The sequence below is a fragment of the Ammospiza caudacuta genome, chromosome 3 (genome assembly GCF_027887145.1).
Source record: "Ammospiza caudacuta isolate bAmmCau1 chromosome 3, bAmmCau1.pri, whole genome shotgun sequence".
In the NCBI taxonomy this organism is placed as follows: domain Eukaryota; kingdom Metazoa; phylum Chordata; class Aves; order Passeriformes; family Passerellidae; genus Ammospiza; species Ammospiza caudacuta.
In genome coordinates, this window is record NC_080595.1 from 59,998,845 (window position 1) to 60,012,044 (window position 13,200).

Below are 13,200 nucleotides of genomic sequence, written 5' to 3' on the forward strand. Positions count from 1 at the left end.
ATGGGATCGTAACCACACTACTGTCTAAACAAGAGAAGCAGTCACTCTGGGAAGTTCACCGAGAGAGACAGGAAAGGCAGCAATATTCCTGAGCCCCAGACTTCTTTTGCCTTCCAGCCAAGCCTCCAGACTCATCCATGCATGCTGAACATTTAGCAGCAGCATCTGGTAGAAAGCTAAGAGAGAAGAGCCTAGGAGCCAGAGGAACTCACGTTAGATTTGCAAAGTGTTAGAAAGAGTAAAAACAGGCTCTAAAGTCTGTAAAAATCTATAGATTTTACTAGTATATAAAGTAATTCCTATTAAACCTCATGAGGTTCATGCAAAATGTTTGTAATATGAAGATTCCCTACTGGTGAGCAGATAGCTCCGCTGCTGTGACTAATTCAGCCTCTGATGGCTTTGCCAAGCTATAAACAAAGTTCCAGGCTGTTTTATTGACAAGGATACTGCTGGAAAAACCTCTGACACCCTCCGGCTGCATATTTCTTTTCACCTACAAGACACCACTATAGCTTGCACAGTATCAGGACAAAAAAAAAAGAAAGAAACACTTGTGTCTGAAGCCTGAATTTGCTTTGATAGTTAGTAACTCTCTGTTTTGTCATTCCTGGAGGAATTCCTTTCATAAGAGCCTATGTTAATAAAGTTAAGAGCTATCCTAGTAGAGCAAGAAATTCAGAAATGCAGAGTCAATCTGGGGCAAAACAGAGAAGCAAAAAGCTAAAAAATGCTCTCAAGCCTATATATTTGGTTTTGACATGCAGAGTGAAGATCTCTTTTAATCACAACATTTCATTATGGCCAACAATAGTACAATTCTTTTTTCTGAATCTTACGGACTGGTATGATATAAAACTGTTTCACTGGAAAACAATACCTATGGATGCAGACACTGTTTTTTGCTTTTGTGTATAAAACCAAGAGAGTCACAAAGAATCTTTCTTTGTCTACTAGGCAGCTGATATGCATGGTATACAAAGAAAACCTTTTTTCAGCATGTTTCCCAGAATGAGGTCCCTTTTGACAGTGGTTAACAAGCAAAGAAACATCTTTATTTAAATACACGTTAGAGGCAGAATATTTTTCTGTTCTACCCTAATCACTTGAACTGTGTAAAGTACTCCTTTTTACTACTTTCTGTCTTTTAATTGAAAAAAAACCCCACACTTCTATGCTGCCTTTCTTTAGGCCCAAGACCTAGGTTTTGACTGGCTGCATGGTATGGGCCTATTGTATGCTTCCACCAAAAAAAAACCCCACCAAAATTAAGCCAAATGTTTGTTAAAATCAATTGTTCCTGTCTGGAGCAAAAGATTTAGCAAGTAGGGGAAAAAGAGAATTTTCTCACAATACCAAATATCTTGATCAATATCTCTCACTCTAAAACCTTTTTGCTGCTTTTCTCATTTTTGAAGTTCTTTCTAATCATGTCTTTCCTATCGCTGCATTCATTGATGCTCAGAGCTAATTTTTTTTTGCATAGAAGGAGAACAAAATTTCATAACCATGAAAATGGAATAAATATCCCTAGAAAGAAAGAGACCTCTGATTTTATCTTATATTGCTCATCTTGTTTCTTATACATATTGGCAAACATATAATGCCATATATTGTAATGATAAAATATTTAGTCTAGGAAACACTGTGGTGCAAGCAGGTTTTCTGTGTAGAGTACAATGAATGCATGAAGACAATTAGGTGTTATAGCAGGAGGGTAGTGATGGCAGAGGAATTTCTTAAGAAAAGGGAGGAAAATGACCATCATTTCCGACCTGCCTCCCCTCCCTTTTCAGAAGGTTGGGAAGGCTGACCTCTCCACCTGGGAAGATACTCCAAAGCAGAAAAAGTAGTGGAAAAAAATTATTCTTGGAAGGGCAATCAGAGAGTGAACACATACACACATCCTTCCTTTTGAGTAGACTTTTCTGAAAATTGCCTCAGATGTCTGCTGAGTTCTCATGGAAAGATTTTTCCTTTTTAATAAAAAAAAAAAATCAAAGCTTTTCTCTTCATGTTTTGGAGCCAACAACTCTCCTCATTGGCAGCAGTTTCCAAACTGTTATTGAACAAACCTAAAAAAGGTTTACACTGAGGAAAAGCACCTGCCTTGACTGGGACCTTGGACACAACAGCTTAGGCAGCAATATTCTACCTAAAGCCCATCAGTAATTAAGATGCAGTCATTCATCACATCAATCTCTGCCTACAGACAGTTCTCAGCAGCTTCAGGTTAAAGGAAAATATGTACTCATTGTAGATGTCCTGGTTGGGTTTGCTGTAGTAGACTAATGCTGAGCGATAGGCATACATAGAATGAGGAAAATCAGAGGAAAATTTGTATTCTTCCATTTGAAGAAAACTTTGGGTTTGGACAAGGTTGTTAAAACAAGTAGTAAAATGAAGTTAAAATTAGCACTGGTTATTTCTCTCAAGAAGTTCCCTTCCAAATTTCTAATGAAAATTGGCTTTGACCTGGCAGATTTATGAGGCTTTGAAACTTTCAGTTGGAGCCCAAGCAATAGTTTGTTTTGTGTTTAGAATAATAATACTCCTTAACTGAGGCAAAGAGTGGCGGTGACACCACTATTTATGGCTTGTCGTCCCTCTCAGTTTCTGCACAGGGAATGCAGCTGGACTGGTTATTGCTTTTACAATTACCACATGCTTTTTGTATTGGCAACCCTTGTGCATTGAAAAACTACAAAACTGCTCCTCCAGAGCAGAGAATTAATTAAAAAGAAGAGGTTTAGGAAAGTGATGTTTTCAGTTGTTGTTGCATGTCCTCTTATTTAAGCCATTTGTGTGTGTTTGTTTCAAGTTTCCAAGTTTTTCTCCCCCAAAGCATGAATACTAGAAGCTGAGATCTTCATACCATTTAGGCTTCTGTCATCTGAAGCCAGATGAAAAGCATTAAATATCATAGTATTAGCAATAAACTTGACAGTCACCAGCACAAAAACTTGAAAGAGCTGTTTTGTCTTCTCAAATTGCGTTCTTGATGAAAGATAAAAATACCTCAAAAAGTTTGCACAGCATTTTTGACAGGTAGACATGTAAATCTAATTTAAAATTTAATGTCCTTGCCTTTCTTCTAGAGTTTGTATAGCTTTAAGCTGAAGTTTTCTTAATGTGCCGGAAGCACTTCTTTCTGTACAACCTTCTAAAAATTGGCTCAGTAATGTAGTTTGCCTTTTCTAAGTGGAGGTATTGAATAAAATGGGATTTTTTTTTTCCTCTCCCTATTGAAAAGGCAAATACCATTGTTTTTACTCTTGTACAAGAATTCGAGAGCTGCAGAATCAATAGGCTGTTTCATATCCCATCATCAGCAGATACTGGGCTGAAAGCCAGTTTCTTCACGATGGCTTTGTTTAGCCTAGAGTTTTGTAATTCTAGTTAATTGATTGCTGGTTTGTTTGAGTTAGCACAATTGAAAATGGTAATGTAGACATCCAAGAAATATTTGGGGCAGAACAGTTCGTTAATCAAAGTTAGAGCATGCCTAAAAATTTGTAACAGACCAGGTTAGCTTGGGTATAACCTCTCTCACCTCTCTCCTATCTGACACTCAGGAAGTCCATCCACATCTCCCTGGGATCTGCTGCACTGAAGGAAGACAGCTCTCATAAGGGCCTGGGTGTAGTACACCAGTCTTTTGATTACAGGTGGAAGCAGACAGATTCCCTGCAAACAAAGCAAACCTTCCACCCAGTCCCCAGCACCAAAGGGAGACAGGATGGGGCACTCTGTTCAAAAACAAAAGCAGTAGCACTCAAGCGCCTTACCCCCATTAGTGCAAACAGCTGAAGCAGCAAAAATCACTGCAACTAAACCTTTCCTTTCACCTCTACTTTGAATTTGAATGTGAAAGAAGCTGTTGTTTTCTTCCATTTTCATACATAATAACGACAACATAATCTTTGGTGGCTCCTCATGCAGGACCGAACTGTGCAGAGTAGAAACATTCTTTTGCAAAGAAACATAAAAAATATGAACAGACACATTTATGTACCCAAATTCAGAAGGGTGTAGGTCATTCTGATGTGAATGATAAACCAAAGTACTAGATTTTTTTTTAGCATTACCCTATAAAAGATGGCAGTTATGAAAAAGCATAACTGATCTAGACATTCACTACAGCATTTTGGACTAATATAATAAACTAAGTGATAAAATTATACTAATATTTAGAATGTGTGTCCCTTTCCCTCAAATAAAAGGACTTGCAATTCAGGATCCCATGGTGCAGTTGCAGTCCTACTGGTGGACACTGTAGCAGAGAGGGGATTTGGATGTGTTTACTGTTCCATTGTTTAACTTTATCCTGGCGTAGCATGGTTCACTGTGTCACACAATGGTTTGAGTCTTCACTGCTGTTCAGCTTTCACCACCCATAGAAGACACGACAGAAAGTTGTAACTTAGAATTTCATGGTGTAATGAGGCTGGAATTTGAGCACTGGTCCCAAATCTTAGCTATGTGTTTTCACACCAGAACTATGCTGTTCCCCACTGGTGAGCTTGCATAGTAGCTTGTATTGATGTTAGAAGGCATGAAAATAATTTAAAAGTTGCATCTGACTTCAGACACCAGATAAGGGTATACACACCTGTTCTAGTGAGTGTACATCAGATTTGACCCTGTTCCTTTTTTCTCTGGAATGGCTGACAGCAGCTTGCCATTGGTTCTCCTAATGATCTGGGAGAACTTGCATTTCTATCTTTCCTCTTATACAGGACAGTGAAAAGCTTTATTGTGCTTATAATAACCTTAAATAGAGCTGGTCCCTGCTGCCTAAGCTGTGCCATAAGCAGACTTAGAAGCAGCTTCCAAAGTGCAGACTGATTAATGACAGCTCAGCATGGGGATGCTGAGAGACTCAGACTCATGACTGATGGATGTGAAAAGACTGATGAACAGGGGGTGGTCAGGTCTGGGAAAACAAAACCCACCACTGAAATTGCTGAAAGCTGCTGACAATTGTTTTTGCATACAGGCTATTTCTAAACATGAGAAAACTTACTGCTACTAACTGTTCTTCTGTGTTTCCCCTTCCTATTGTCACAATCCCAGTCTTCCTGCCACGGTTAAAATGGAAATCTGGAAGTAGGAAACAAGTCAAGAGGCAGCCCCACCTTTATATAAGGAGATGCCTGTGTTCCATGGAAGCGTCAATCTTACAATAAAAAGAGTGATTCTAGTTTTAATATTTTTTATTATTTAATTGACCTTCACTAGCCAACCATTATATTGATCAGTATATTATAGTTTATATATTTGACCTCCTTGTCCTAGGAGATTAACACCCCAAAACAAGATGACATAAGAGACCCCGAGAGTTCATCTGACATGTGAGGGGAGAGAGAGAGCAGATAGTTAGAGGGGAGATGAAATAAGCCATGATGTCCTAAAGCCAAAAGTTTTAGACTGTTTATCCATTATTCTATTGTTTTCTTCATTTCTGTCATACAGGTTTCTCTCCTGGGAGTATAGCAAAGAATATACCAAAGTCAAAGAGACAAAGTCAATGCTGTAATAGAAGAAGATTGGCTAAATGAAGCTAATACTTCTTCCCTTGAAACCTCAGTCCCAAAACACTTGATGCACTCCTCTTTCTTTTTCACAGTCTAATGTTAGAAGGGGTGCCCTGATTGGTACAGCTTCCTTAATAAATCAGGAACTCCAGAATAAGGAAAATCTGAAGGAACAACAGCTCCATGTCAGACACTATCACTCAGTACTTTTACTGAATAATGGCAAAATTGTGTGCGATATACATTGCTCTAAAGAAAAGACCATGCAGAAAGCCAAGACAGCACTACTTTTTCCCACAGTGAAAAGTGAATTTTACTCTCAGATTCACAGTTCACGTACCCTCAAGAAAGGTTCAGTCCCATTTTCAGTCACTGAGGGGCCTTCAAATGTCTTGGTCCTGGAATATGCCAGGAATTTCCCCTGTATTCACAGAAGCCACAATGAGCCGTTATCCTAGATATTGTGAGAAGAGCTTGTTCAGTAAATGTGACATAGAAAAAAATCACCTTGCGTGGGAGCCAGCACAGCGTATCACTTGAAACAATGGTCAGCGGCCCAGCCAAGTGCATGCAGCATGGATGGGAAATCCCAGCCCTGAGACACCGACCTTCCTGACTGTCCCTCACCCACGAGGGCAAATCTTCTGTTCCACTGTGCTTGGCAGTTCCTTGCCCTTTGTCATTAAATTACTTCAAGGAAAAACAGTAAGAACATATGTTAAGCCTATTTGAGAAAGACCTTCTCCTTATTACAAGATACTACAGGGAGAGATTCTATATATTATGTACATTAATATATATACATGCTATATATTATGTAAATCATCGTCATTGCTTTGAAGATTCAGTTAATAGCAGTGTTTCTGTTACATAGTGGGAGAAGAGTTTTTTATGTTGAAAGAACACAGAACTCGACAGTAAAGTTAAATACAGTAGAGGTTTTTTCCTGAAACATTTACCAAAGTGATTTTTGTTTAGTGAAATCCATGAAATTTTGTGTACAAGCAGGGTTGAGTATAAGAATCTATTCTAAGAGAAAACATGCATGTCCTTCATAGCATGTAAGTCGTTAAACAGCTAGTGGTTAAAACTCCATATAACAAGATGGGTGGAGTTTTCCTAGTGGAGGCTCTGAAATTGTTTCCTCCTAACAAAAGTTCAGAATCCATTTGTCAGCACATATAATTTCCTGTGCTCCTTGCTGCCTTTCAAAAGCCAAAATATGCATCCTATTGTAACAAAACTCCTAGTTTACCAAGATAAACAAACAACAAAACAGATCTGCATGGTGTCTGAACTCCAGGCACCTCTTTGTATTTGTTGGAAGATCATACTGGGTTAGGAAACAGTAATTATTTCTAGGCAAATTCAAACATTTTCAACAGAGATTGTGATGAAAAAAATGTAAGACCTTTTCCCCTGTAGTTGAAAAGTTGAAATCCTCAGTAGTAACCTTAAACCTGACCATAAGTTCAACTCAGTCTCATGTTATGCAGCTATGTAAAACAAAGTCTGTTGATAAAATGAAAACAGTTTCCTAGAATGCCAAAACAGACTGCTCCCTCCCCACGGAAGACAGTCATCGCTCCAACAGTGAAGTATGTTTACTAATCTGTGTCATTGTTAACAAAGGTATATGGGGGACACAGCATTTGAATTAAAGCCTCTGGTAAATGAAGTAAGTAATCATACTGCATGAATTCAGAAAGAAATTGGGTCAGCCTAGAGTTGTAGAATCTTCTAGGCCTCTGATACACAACTGGAGACAATTTAACAGTTTATTAAGCTAAGGCTCCATGGACAACTGAGCAAACCTGGTGCCCTATGGTGGCCAACAAAGAGGAAGTGTGACCCTTGCCTGGCCTCTCTTCTCCCCTGCCCTGCTCCTACACCACACACGTGACATCTGGACTCTTCTGGATGCTGCCCTAACCTTGTAGAAGACTGCCCAGCTCTTCTGCTGAGTAATTTATGCTGCTGGACCAGCCACTTACACTGCTCTCAGCCTGGAAATGAATCAATAGGAATGGACAGGATGGCACGTGCATGGACAAGAACAAGACTCTCGTATCTTGGAATCTGTGAGTCATTAGCGCGTGGAACCACTGCTCAGTAAGTAACAATATGACAAGACTCAAAGAGTAAGGACTCACCTCCTCTCCTAAAAAAGACACTTCCTGCTGACTTCAGCTAACTAATTCATACTAATTTCATGAATTTACAAAGTGCATAAAGATATTCTGCAGGAAAGTTTAGGAAATCTCTGTGTTATTAGGTTTGTAGCAGGGAAAATGACTAGCAGACATCCAAGAGAGAAGGACTACGTTGTGTTTGACTACAAATACAGAAATTGTCTTCTGCAAATACATTACAGCTGAGCAAGCCAAACAAAATTGGAAGTGAAAAATTACCATATCTGTAATACAAGTCATCAGCAATTTCAGAACTCAAATCCAGGTCCCTTGAGGCAGTCCTGGATCACTGTCATATACATCTCTCTTGTTTTCTCAGTGCCTTTAACCTAGTAAGAGCTCCAGTATGTTATATTGTAGAGTCTTTAACTGTTATTGGTCAAGAGTCAACTCCATCAAGCTGCATTAAAAAAACATTCAAATTATGTTAAAATGCATACTAGACCTTGGGCTTAAGAAAAAGTTTGTTTAAATGACCATTTTGATTCCAGCTATATAGTGTTTTCTCATAAATATCAATTGCTGAAAATACCTGTCGGATTTGCCATTTAACAGTTTCATTACAGATTTGTGCAGGACTGAATGGACAATAGTTGTCTCTTCTGACTTAAAACTGTGGACAATATTCTTGCTTTAACTGAGTGAGACTGGAAGGCAGTTCATCTCTCAGTTCTGTCTAAATAGCACACACAGTAGTTAGTTATCAACTTAGGTGCACTACTTGGATGTTTATTGACCTGTGTATCTACTGTGCTACAGCCAACTGTATTCTACTGAATCCTTTTGAACTCTTTCTTGTCTCTGTGGTTTGCAGACCACACAAATTTCCCAATATAAGGAGAACCTCCAACACATTTCAATTTACTAAACGTGCGGCCCACATGAGAAATGTATCCCAAAGGAATGGGAAATTATAGTTTGCACATGTGTGGATAAGAGTCAACTGGTGTTGAAGGTAATTAAATTTTGTTACTAATTATTTTCAACCAACAGTGTGCAATAATTAATCCACACAGTGCTCCTGTGAAAGAAATGCAGAAAGCTCTGAGACTGAGGGTTTGTTGATGGATGCAAATTGATGTATAACAGGATAGGGAGACATTTTCAAATGGATAGCTGCTTCAGATTGCCTCTATGTGAGTGAACATTCCTATTCTGGAGCAAGTTCTAGCTTGCTTAGTCCAAATGCAAAGCAGCTTGAACTCATTTAGAAAGAGAGATGAAAAAAATCACCATTCTATTCAAGATAAAACCAACCAAATTCCCAAACCAGTTACTCATTAAATCTATAGACAAACCACAAATCCTATTATTTTATGTCCTGGAGTACTTCCATTGTTGCACATTTTTTACATCTGGCAAGCGTGTTGATATGATGATGCTCCCTCTGAAAGGATACAGTAGAACTTGGAGTACGCTGAAGGGACACAAGGGTGGCTGCAAGTATGGCTCAAGCAAAGCAGGCCATCTTTCTTCAGCTCAGGACTGTGTGTGTGGGGAGAGGTTTATAAAATCATAACTAAGACAGAGAAGATGAATAAGGAACAATTGTTCATTACTCCTTGCCATATAAACAAAATAATTTATCCAATGACAGGTTTAAAAACAGTTAAAACCAAAGGGAACAATTTTCCACACAACAAGATATTGAGCTGTATGACTCACTTCTAAATTAAGTTTGGATGTGAAAAATATTAGCAGGTTGAAAATGGCATTAGGCAAGTCAATTGGAGAAAGGTCCATCGAGGATAACTAAACAATGGCTCTAATGTGATATCAAGAAGAGGAAATGCCTGCAGCACTGATCACTAGAAGAAAGGAAGGAGGAATGGATCATTGTTGTGTTTCTTAAGCTCTTTCCCCCGAGCAGTTGGTGCTGGCCATTGTCCGAGACAGGCTAGCGGGGTGCTCAACCAGCATGGGATTGCTTCAACTGGTACTTTTATGAGTTTCCAGTGACATCTGGGCTTGAATGGGTTTCAACACTACATTTAGAAGAAGTAATGGTAAAATATTACACAGAGAGTGCAGGGCAGCAGAGCTGGGTTTGGATCGTGTTTTGAACACAATCCTTTTGTGTTTTCTCCTTTTTGGTAGCAATTATGGTTACTCAGTCTATGTCTTTCCTATCTAAGGAGCTCTACAGCTGCATGGGAGGGATGGCAAGCACTATCACTATGAAATAAGAAGAAACTATAAATAAGTCAATTCCTTCCATGCCCTATATTTATCAGACTCACAAAAAAAAAAAACCCAAAAAAAACCCTCTTGATATAATAAGCCAGATGAGTGAAAGATTTCTTTATGAGGTTCTTGACATTTTGGTCACATCAGATTAATTGAATGCTATGGTCATCGTTCCAGAGGCTGTATATTGAGAATGAATTTGCCTTGTAACCATCTGGCTCTAAAACTTGATTGAAAGACACAATGAAGTCTTTATGGCCTTTCTGGACTCTGACAATTTTCCACTTACCAAATACTGTTGACAAGAAACCCCTCTTGCTTTTCTGTTTATTTCCACATTTCACTGTCCATGTCTTACATGTCCTTGTTTTGCATTTTAAGGATTAAAACTCTCTCCAATCTATTTTTCTATCCCAGTGCTATTAGTGTAGATTTTAAAAAGAGGTGTTCAGTTAAGGTTTCTTTTTTGCCTAATTTTGACCTCACAAAGAAAACAAAACAAAACAAAAAACAAACAGAAAAACAAAACTAAAACCGGATGAGATAAAAAGTTCAGTTTGACCTTTTTATGGTATTAATGAGAGAAAAGCCAATGAAAAATAGATTGCAGTGAAAAATAGAAAAGAATTCAGAAGAGAGAGCATGCAATGAGGACATGAACCCTAAGATCTCCCACACATGCTGAACCAGTTTCTGTGGAATGGTGGACAGTCTGCCATCTCTACTCTAGCACACAATATTCAACCTATCAGAAAACCCTACAACCAACCAACTGAAAAAAAAGGCCAACAAACAAACAAAAAACTCCAATCAATATGGCCAGGGAGAAATCATAATTTTAAATTGCAGGAAAATGTAATTCATGGTAATTATGTCAATAAGAAGAAGAGTGATAAGGAGTGAAGTGGACCACACTTTTTACCAAACCCCAAGATTTTTTTAAAATCTAGCTTTACATAAGTGACCACTTGGTGGATGGTCTCTATATCTATTCTGACATTCAGAACAGATTCAGAAAAACAACAAATTGAAATTGTGGTAGGATTAAAAATATAGTCACCAAATGGACTTCTCAATTAAGAAAGATTGTAAGAACAAAAATATAGTGCACAGAATTATAAGCACTCAGGCAACATTTTAATTACATTCTATAAGTGCTGTGTCATTTAGAATTAATGTTATACATATTATAGGTCTTCCAGCATTCAAATCCTTTAGAAATGAAAATGCAGATTCCATTGAAGCAGTCTCCATAAAGCACTTCTGTTGAAATTCAAAGACATTTAACAAAGGGACAGTATTAATGAGTGGTTTCTAGTATAGTCTGCCAATCACCTGGGGAATTTTCATCAGAAATGATCTTAGAATTGTACTGTAGTAGACCTTGTTTAAGAAAGCAAAATTTGTTTATTCACTAATAATAGGCAAGGTAAAAAAAGACTCTACAAAAATACAGTGAGGACATAAATTTCAGGAATTACATACCTAAGTGGCATGCATTTGTTGGAAATGTGCCAAAAAAAGAAGATGCAAATAAAGCTGAGGAATTCTGTGTTGCACTGAAATACTCATCTCGTGATGCTATTCATGAGTTCACATACTATATTGTCAACTTATAAATAACTTCTAAAAATAAGAAAGAAGCATTTTTAAAAATTCTGTGGACAGTAGAGCCAAATGAATACTTTCCCCATGCCCACCTCATCCCAAAAGTGTTCACGGCTTGTTAAAAATACCAAGATAATTACAGCAACAAAAGTAGAAGAGATAGAAGCAAGGGTTCTTGGATATTTTCCAGAAAGCCAGACATACATAATCATATTTCTCACTCCCAAGTGTTTGGTGGGCTATAGAAACGTTTCAGTCCAAGATGAACATGGGCTAAAAGTCTCCAAGATAATCATAAACCCACAAGTTTTATTAAGCTAGAGGTATGATAAGCAATACTTGCTTTCCCATGGTAGAAAAATATGGAAAAAACTGTTCTAGATTCCCATTCCAGATCTCCCATTTAATGCTTACATGTCTGCCGAGCAGCCAGGGAATATCATGGGACACTATTACTGCACATAACTTCTTTCTCCCCCCTGACTTGAGGATGTTGCCTAGGTACTGGAAACCTCAGTTTGGGTTCTTCCTCTGCTTGAGACAACTTGAACATGTATTTCTAAGTTTCATGAGAGGGCTCCGACCACAGGTACACACAGCACAGTTATCTGAAGTTTTGGACTATACTCCATCCAAAGTAGGACGTGCAACATGGAACCTGACAGTCCTGCTTCCCAGGGGAGCAGGCAAAACTGAGGTCTCACTTGCTCAGTGCTGATGGGGCAGTTCCAGTAGGCAGGAGCCAGGAATCTGCCACAGCCTGAGAAGGACTCTCATCTCTGAAACATTAGGAGGGGATGGCCTCTCTGAGGAGAATCGCTTCAATCAGAGAGGAAACGTAAACTCGCATCCCAGGACAGTGTTCCAATGGATGAGCTGTAAGATAAACAGGAAATCCTTCTGATAGACTTTTCAAAGTCACACTTTCTATCCTTGCCCTATTTTCCTCATCTCTCTTCTACCACTTTTAAAACTGAAATGTTCCAACAGCAAAGAACTAATTCTGTGTTGAACACGGCAACTTTAGTTTCTCATTCCTTCGCAGTCTATACCACACAGGGCAATCTGAGATGGTTCTGCTGGGGTTTTTGTGTCTTCTCAACACAATGAACACATTTACATACAAAGCTATATGAATAACAGTGGTCCAGAAAATGTGCTATTTCAACTAGAAATGTCAAAATCTTTTTTCCTAAATTGTGTCTTCAATCAATGATGAAATGCAGAGAAAGCAGAAAGAAACAGCATTAATTTGCCTCTCTGACTGCTTTACATATCCCCTCATATCTTAGTGGGACTTCTGGAAGTAATGCAAAGCCTCTCCTCTGCTTGACGTGCAGTACCTCCAAATACGACAGAAAAGCTCTATAGGCAATAAGCAGGAAAATTTGCATAAAAATGGAAACTAATTTATCTCTCCATACAGTGAATATTCTGTGTCTGACAAGCAGTATGAGCCTCAATTTGCAAACAATACTACAGGCACTGTCACATCCATTCTGCTGCTACTATGATAAAAGCAAACAGCATTTAGCTCAACTGTTACATATTGTTCAGTGAACAGGTTGTTTCAGGACATAACAAAAGACCTTTTGCAAATGTTTCTAAGGATAAACATGTGCAAATTTTTATAAGAAAAAACCTTTTTTTCCAACATATTTTTTCCATTTGCTCAT